This window comes from Bidens hawaiensis, unplaced genomic scaffold, assembly GCF_021521415.1.
Source record: "Bidens hawaiensis isolate Kalapana, Puna unplaced genomic scaffold, B.hawaiensis_p1.1 tig00026854_1, whole genome shotgun sequence".
Classification (NCBI taxonomy): domain Eukaryota; kingdom Viridiplantae; phylum Streptophyta; class Magnoliopsida; order Asterales; family Asteraceae; genus Bidens; species Bidens hawaiensis.
The window spans coordinates 257,434-266,484 of NW_027494326.1; the positions used below are offsets into that span (position 1 = coordinate 257,434).

General features: G+C 34.4%; 1 non-coding gene across 1 annotated transcript; it reads right to left on the reverse strand.

Moving 5' to 3' along the window:
- Positions 1 to 7,657: 7,657 nt before the first annotated feature.
- On the reverse strand, positions 7,658 to 7,730 carry TRNAS-GGA (transfer RNA serine (anticodon GGA)). The gene has a single exon. It is a non-coding gene; the product is annotated as a tRNA-Ser (tRNA).
- Positions 7,731 to 9,051: the final 1,321 nt, after the last annotated feature.

The following is a 9,051-nucleotide window of genomic DNA, read 5'->3' on the forward strand; positions in this document are numbered from 1 at the left end:
GATCAACGCGACATGGATTGAAAGTGGAGAGAAAACGATATTGGAGTCAGGGTTTTTGGAGAGAAGGTGGGTTGCGAGTGCGATGGAGACTTGGGTTTGGTTGATGATTGGTTCGGGTGGGAGTAGGGGTGAGCAAATAACGGTTCGGAACCGTCAGAACCGAGGAACCAGAACCGAACTGGTGCCTCAGAACCGCTAATGTGTGTACCGGTTCGGTTCTCGGTTCTCAAAATTTGCATTAAACGGTTCACGGTTTGGTTCCGGGTAAAACCGGCGGTTCTAGACTTGGTACCGAAGAACCGGAATATTCAAAACGTTTTAAATAAATTTATCAATCCTCATTTTTATAGAGTAACTTATTAACTGGCATCCATTCAATCATTTTTTAATTCAAATCTTTTTTCTTTACGTTCAAGAACTGACAACCATGATCAATTTTGATTTAAGCTATCAAAGTAATTTAATATAAAATGATATGATCTGCCATTAATCTATCGTTGCTAATGATTTACTTAACTTCAACACATAGGTTTTAATAAAAAATATGACGAATGTTCATGTTGTAATCTAAATTAGGTTTACCGTGAAAGAAAACATAAAATTGTATAGACTTTTTTTGCAATTTGCAAAGTTTGCATAACGTATTTGATAAATAAATGATCGAACCGGTTCTAGTCAGAACCGATTAGTGAGAACCGGTTTTAACGGTTCTGGAACCGAACCGGTTTACTATAATAGGTTCCGGTTTCGGTTCTATTTTTCACTCATTATCGGTCCCGGTTCGGTTCAGGTTCCGGTTCGGTTCTCGCGGTTCTGAACCGTTGCACAGCCCTAGGTGGGAGGTTATCGGTTACAATATGGTTCAAGTCGAACTCTTCTAGGAAATCGGGATCTAGAAGATGATCAAGATCAAGATCAAGATCAAGAGAGCTTTTAAATTCTTCTTGGGCTATTAAATGCAATATGTGTCATTGTGACAGCCAAAACCAGAAACAAGAAAGAACACAAGCCCTGCTTTTTTGTAATATAACCTAACACAGAAAATAAAAGAACAAACAAAATTATATAATCAGCAAATGTTAAATCTATTCGGATATCCGTGTGACTAGAGAAAATTAATAACTTTATGTAACCGGTTATACTTATGAACATATATGCAAACTTCCAGGGTAGCGTTTCCATTTGAAACTTGAAATAGTAATTTCAGATATAAAAGTCTGCGGCGGTAAAACTGAACAAATAAATGTGAAAGGATTTACGATGATTCTCTTTGGGCTTTGGTGTTTTTATAGCCGGATTCAATGGCTTGGTTAAATTTTGTAGGTTGATCTCTGATGTCACCTTAGATGGTTATCACGATTTGATTGGCCAAATGCAATCACTATATCTATATTTTATTTATTTACGTTAAATATAATTAAAAAATTCCTTTAATATCCAATTTCTTTAGGTTCAACAAATTCTATGATGGAAAAAAAAATGAGTAAAGTAAGAAGGATTTGTAGTCAAATAAAAAAAATTTAAGAAAGAAATTAAATAAATAAAATGTAACTCAAAATTTAATAAAAAACTAAAAAAGTAAAAACATAAAAATGTTTCCCCCGTCTTTCTCACTCACATTTAAAAAAACACACAATGGTAAGTGAAAAAAATCGTTGTGTTTTTTTGTTTATTATTGTGTTTTGTGTTTGTTTTCGTCATTGATTGTGTCTTTTTTTCCTTGACATTGTATTTTTTTTTCTTTATATTGTGTTATATTACTCAACATTGTGATATTTTGTTCAGCATTGTGTTATAATTTAAAATCTATTGTGTCTTTTTTTAGTTATAATTGTGTCTTTGTTCATTTTCGTCATTGTGTCTTTGATCTTGGCATTGTGTATTTTCGTCAATTTTTTTAATTTTTTTTAACGGAAATGATGGCGGAAACATTTAGTTCTTTAATTTTTTCATGTTTTGTTTATATTTTGAGTTATGTTTTTTTTTTATTTTTTTGAATTTATTTTTAAATGGTTTTTGTGTGGTTAAAATTTTTTTTCACACTTCTCATTTTTATCTCCCTTTGTATTTTAACTTTACCCATTTCTGTATATCTACTTATTTAGATTTTTGTTGATACATAATTAACTAAAGATTTTAACAACACATGATTTCTTATAAGGAGGAGCACTCGCTATACATTGTTTCCTTTAGTAGTAGATAAAAGTGGACAACTTAAAAGTAACTCGCCATTGTATTTTTAACATCGTGTGCATGGTCCAATACATATGTGTTGTGGGTTCATATGTTGCACACACATGGTGCACGTCAACACAGGTGCAAGCTGCACGTCAACAAAGGTGCAAGCTGCCTGATGCGGACATCTTAATACATGTGTGCCATGGGTTCATGTTTTGCACACACATTGTGCACGTCAACAAAGGTGCAAGCTGCCTGATGCGAACATCCTAATGCCTGCGTAGTACGCATGGTAGACTCAGTTGGCACAAGTCACTATTACACAAACCATTATTAATGAAATTTAATATGTTTATTGTAAGATCAATTATCCTATTTAAAAAGATGTTTGAGTTCCCCTTAGGTTAATACTAAATGAGTTTCAAAACTCATTTGATGAATAGCAACAAGGTCGCATGGTACGTTAACTCTCTAATCTTTCATAACTTAGAGAGAAATCTAAAAACATATCGTCTTTTTTTCTTTATTGTTTCCATTAAACAGAAGTGATTTCTTGAGTGCAAGAGTCATCTTAGACAGTATACCTACTATTCTGGTTAAGAGACAAATGTGTTCGTCTAGAAGAGGCCCAAAATCTATGTTAAGGGACCCGTGTTGAACACGAATCCTCAACCAATGCTAGCGGATTTAGTTTGTTCAATGTTACTATAGGTCCCGACACTAGATCCGACATATAATGTAAAGATAAGATAAAGGATAATGAACAACTCTGTAATCGGTCAATACTTATATAATAGACGAATCGATCCCACTCAAGGTGAGCTCCTCTTGGGTGGTTGATTACACAATGAAAAACACACATATACATATTACAAATAAAGTTCTATTAATTGCGAAACACAAATCTACTAGAACCTTTTTCCCCGCTGAAGCTAAACACGTGCACCGAAGCTCTCGTCTTGAATTCGGAATTCACGCCCACTTTAATTATTAGCTTGACCATAAATATAAAACGAGTTTCGCCATATTGATATCTCAAGTCACAAATGATTGGCCTTACAATTACCCCCTTGACTTGTGATATCAAAACTTTGTTAAACCGTGTCTCGCATATTCACAAATCACCCGATAAACTAAAGCCTCTTCGTTTCAATTCACCCCCTCAATGTATGACCTACCTATATCATTCATGAATGAGTTCTCGCTTCTTTATCTATTCTCTCGGGTCTTAAGCAATATAGGTTGAAATGAGCTCGAATATCCGCAAATCATTCTCAAAATACCGGCTTTAATGGTCGAATGACAAAACTTATTAATTCGTTCAGAGTTCAGCTTTTAGATCCAGAACGCCTTAAAAATAATACTGAAATAACAAGCTTTGAACACAGTCAAACAATGGCAAAACCCTGAACAATTTTGACTTTCTTTGGTCAACTCAAAAAATGAATGACTTACTCGCCAAAAGTATCTTGCAAACATGTGGCTCAGTTTATTATTTCTTGTAGTTGAATTAAGTTAGTTTGAACGTGCTCAAAAGAAAAGGAGTGATACACATTATTACCAGCCCATTAAACCAGCCCATCGAATCAGATGTTCGACTAGAGGTGCACAAATCGGGTTTTCTAAATACCCGGGTTCGGGTATAGAACCGGGTTCGGTATGACCGGGAACGGGTATGACTGGGTATTGGTAATAATCGGTTAGGGTTCGGGTCGGGTATTGTCTCTAAAAATCATACCCTATGCATCGGGTTCGGGTCGGGTATAGAACCGGGTATTCTAAAACCGGGTATTTGAATACCCTATTATCGGGTATTGAAAAAACTCTATTTATGGGTTTTTCGGGTTTTTTTCCGGTACTTTTTTTATATAGATTGGATTTTCTAAAATTTTCACTTTTTAGGGGTATTTTTAAGGTATTTTTCGGGTATACATCGGGTATTTGAAATACCCGGTTTCGGGTATTAGAAAACCTCGGTTCCGGGTTCGGGTATTACCGGGTACAAATCGGGTTTTCGGGTATTACCGGGTATAAATCGGGTCCGGTTCAGGTTCGGGTTTTAGTGCCAAAATGCATACCCTATCCGTACCCTACGGGTAGGGTTGGGTTCGGGTATTAAAAACTCGGGTATTAGAAAAACCGGTTCCTGGTATTTATTCCGGGTCTGATTCCGGGTTCGGGTTTTTTGTGGACCTCTATGTTTGACCATATAACTTTTGAAGAAGAGCCCAACCCAAACTAAAAAATATGCAGTGGACTTCAAACCCAAACCCCAGCATTCTATTTAGCCATCACCATCACCATCACCATCACCATCACCATCACCATCACCATCACCATCACCATCACCAACCCACTTGGATTCTTTCAAACCCTCCCTTCTGTGAAGACACGCAGTGGGCTACTGTGTGGAACAGTAACTTCCAATAGGATAGCAGATGTCTCTTTTCACATGTACTCCATTCAGTATTGTACCCGATCTCCTTGAGATACTTTGCAATATCTTCTTTCCCAAATTTAGCAAACGGATCATCAGGACCGTCTTTGATCTGCAATGCCCTCCTTATAACCCCTTCACTGACGGTTATCTTTTGGTCTGCCACCTTTGTAGTCATTAAGGTTCCCTTCTTCAGTGTTTTTGCATTTACCCAAAACTGTTTAACCCAAGTATCATGAATCTCCGGGTCCTCGGATATAGCATACATCAACAGCCACGCTTGCAATCCTTTGATCATGGAGGTAAACACCTTGTATTTCCTCTTCTTTGGAAGATCTAGTGGACAAAACATGTTGTGTAGCTATAATGAGATACAAAGGAAAAACATAAGAGTTGATCATTGAGTTTCAAGACATAAGATTACATTATATACAAGCAAGCAAAATAAAATAAATAAAATAAAACTTTATAGAAATAAGAAATAAAAATTTATACAAGGTTGTTAGATGGTGGGCAAAGAAACTGCCAAGTGCAAAGTCTTTTTCTAATTGAATGGTTGTAACGTCCCTTTTAGTTGATATGTTAAGTTGATTAGTGTTCTAAGTCCCAACTATTCTAATCGAGTATATCAACTATTCTAATCCAGTCTGAAACTAATCTAATAGAAGGGAAATTCGATTAGAATGGTTTAGAAGTAGATTCAATTAAAATCAAAATCACTAGAATCCTTAAGTGTTAACCATTCTCAAAGAATTACCAACTAATCAAATCGAATGGCACAACTAATCTAAAAGAATAGAACATTCTATTAGAATGGTTTTGAGAATTCGGTTAGAGTGGTTTGGGAATTTGATTAGATTACTTTTCACCAATCTATTTGATTAGATTATCTTGTCCTTCGGGAAAATCTATAACCCCATTCTATTCTAACCAATTCCACATTCTAGTAGAATGGTTTATATCATTCGATTAGAATGGTTTAAACTGTGCTATTCGAATAGAACGTGGATTTGATTAGAATATTTTAACTTGTCCAAAGGTGAAGTTTTTCTCCTTTTCTGGGTTCTTGTAGCCCCGTCTTGGGTTTCTGGATAATCTAAACCCATCTCCAAACAATCTTTCCAGGTCAATTAGGACCAAGAAAGTCCGTAAAACCCTAAATTGAAAAACTATACAAACTATACCCAAAACTCAATTAAATCAACATATACGTTCATGATAATAAGATTATCACACCAAAATGGATCTACAACAACATATATAATATCCCCTTGGAACATGAATAGTTCTGTCAGGAACTGTTCGAAGAAGAAGAAGAAGATCATGAAATATATATATTACCACAAGTGTTTGATTGTCATATCTAGGGTTTGCTGAAAGGCGGTAGGGAAAAGTAGAGAGAGTTATTAAAACACAAAAGTAGAGAGTGTTTGTGTTTTGAAAGTGAATGAAAAGATAAGATATTTTGGTTGGCCCTGTTTATATGGTCAGCCTATCTCGCGATAGGGTCAAAACATCCCGCGTTTTAAACGATTTTACACTCTCGACCCCCGAACTCTAAAAATATTTACAAATTAAACCCGAAAAATATTTACCCACCGAATCCAAACACTTTTAATATATACAAGATATATTTTTGCCGGCCCGACACTTAACAACATTTGCATTAAAGACCTTGTTACAACCCCATAATCCTTTCATAAAAGAAAAGATAAAATTATCCTTTAAAAAAAATTAAAGTAAAATACAAATAAAAATTAAATAAAAGAGAAATTAAAACATACTTAATATATTAAGTTGAAAACAAAAAAAATTGAAGTAAAGATGAAATTAATATTATATTAATTATACTAATTATAAGTTTTTTAAGAGCTAATATATATTTTGGTGAGAAAGATCACCACATGAAATCACATTGTCTACTAATGTCCTAGATCACACTTCTATTTGGATGTTATTATGCTAAGAACCTAAATTCAATTGTAGATATAATTTGTCCGCTTTAAGCTTAACAAGTATTTTGATGTCAAAATGATACGTTAAGGTATATATTAAGCACAACACTTATGTGTTCCCCATTCAATCCGACAAATTACAAACTCCATTATACCTCACGCATAATTTGTGTTTACCAGTATAACCACGAATTGACTCCGACCTCCTAATGATTAATCAAAACATTTTGATCTTAATTTAAAAAAATATTTGCAAATATTTTTTTCAAATAATAAAGATTGAACCATTGACTTACTAGTTAGACGAACTTACAAGCCTTCATATAAAGTGTTTAGGACTTACTTGTTTACCCCACGTTACGTGGTTCTAATATGCCCCTTTTTGTTTGTTAATTTATCAACATTTTTGTTCTTGAATTTGAATACCTTGGGCATTTTGCAGTTTTTCTGCTTTAACACTTTGATTTTTAGTATTTTATTTAAAGCAAGAATAATTTTTCTGTGGATCAATAACTAACGGGCTCGTCTATGTCTGACTAATAACATTTTTGCCTTCATCGATATGAATTATATTGGAGCTAGTAACCTCGATCATCAAAAACATTTGAATAAAATGAATTAATATCATCTTGTTGATAATATCCAAAGTAGTTGTTATCAAAGTGAAATTGTAAAATTGAGGGTGCTCATATTGTTTGTGGATGGAAAGAAAGAGTTTTTATGAGGCGGAATATATTTACTTGATGTGCTAGCCTTTTCATTTTCAACACTATTTCTTTTATTATAGTCTCCCTTAATTTTACAATCTTTTGATGAACAACTAGTATGCTCATTGAATGGTAAAAAACAAATCTTCACTTCTACAATTCTTACAATTCTATAGATTCAAGGTTCTATTCTAGAATAAACAGAGTAATTGAAGTCTCGTTTGTTTTATGGTTTGTATTTTTAATATGTATAGAATAAAAAAATACAATAAAAAATAAAATTAGGGATTCATTGGGATTCTCAAATTTGGAAAATACTTAATGAATATGTATTCATATCAATGAATTGGTAGAGTAGAGACTCATACAAATTAATCATGTGTCAAGAACCAGATTTGAAATGGTGACACGAGGATTTCCAGTCCTCTGCTCTACCAACTGAGCTATCCCAACTATTCCTGATGTCTCATCCTCATTTTCAATTTACTAGAGAACGTGGGTCTATGTCAATTGAACGGGTATTACAAATCCTCGTCCAGGTCCTATAATTTGTCAAAATAACAATTTTGTAGGTTTCAATATGAATAAAAAGATTGATCGTGAATCATTCAAATGGGGATTCCTTGATCAAAGATGTTCATTTGTACATGTATCATATATGCCACATGTGACATGTGATACATTTCCGCTCGGATCCATTTGTATAAAGAGTCGTGAATGAGAAAGATAAGTACTTTTGAACCTCTTGTTTGTCTCGTCAATCACATTTTCTTGCAATACTGAAAGTTTCATCGTACACAGTTTCACAATCACTATTAGACATAGAAACATCATTTTCATTCAAATCACCTTGAGAAGCGCCAATATCAACACTCTCACACAATACATGATCATTCAAAATGTTTTTCGTTGTTTTACTTTTACATACAGGGTTGAGAAATGATTGTTTTAGATTCACGCTTGAATCAAAAAAGTGAATTTAAAATCTTTTTCTCTCCATAACCCATGTCCTTTTCCACACATTCACTTTCATCTACACAACCTGCTGAAAAAGATGAACTACCATTAGGACTAACCGATGAAAGAATGGGATCAATAGTTTTGGAGACAGGAGGAACAAATGTCTTTGGTTTTTTCACATGACCAATACAGTAGACCATTTCATCCTCTGGTGGGGTGTTGAAACCAAAGTTAGGTAGGCTACTACAATTCTCATTAAAAGGAGGTGGAGCAGCTGTATTATCAACCACATCTTGAAAGGAACTTAAACTTGATGGTGCTTGTGGAGCTGCAACAGTCTTGAGAGCGTAGTTCTGAGTTTGTTGAGTGGGAAACATATTAACCCCATTAACTGCATGAATTGCAGGGTTTTCATGGCTTAAAAAGCTGTCCTGACTCAGCATGGTTCAGAGAACTTATGTAGTTACCCATTCTAAGTTTGTCATCCATCTAAAGTGACTTGATGATGGATGTCAAATCTAAAAGAGTTTGAAGGTTCGTTGATCTCTTAGTAGTGACCATGCTATTGTCCAGGTATATGGCAAGGAGTTCAACAACTTGTCGTTGATTTCAATTTAATCATAATCAATGCATGCACTCCTTATCTTGGTAATCAAGGTTTCAAACCTATGAATGATATTTGTAATCGTTTCTCCTTGCACATGGTTAAACATATTAAAATCACCTTTTAACATGGCCTTTTTTATATTTCTCATCTCAGTATTTCCCTCAAACTTGTTGACCAAGGCATCCCATAAGCCTTTGGCAGTGGAGT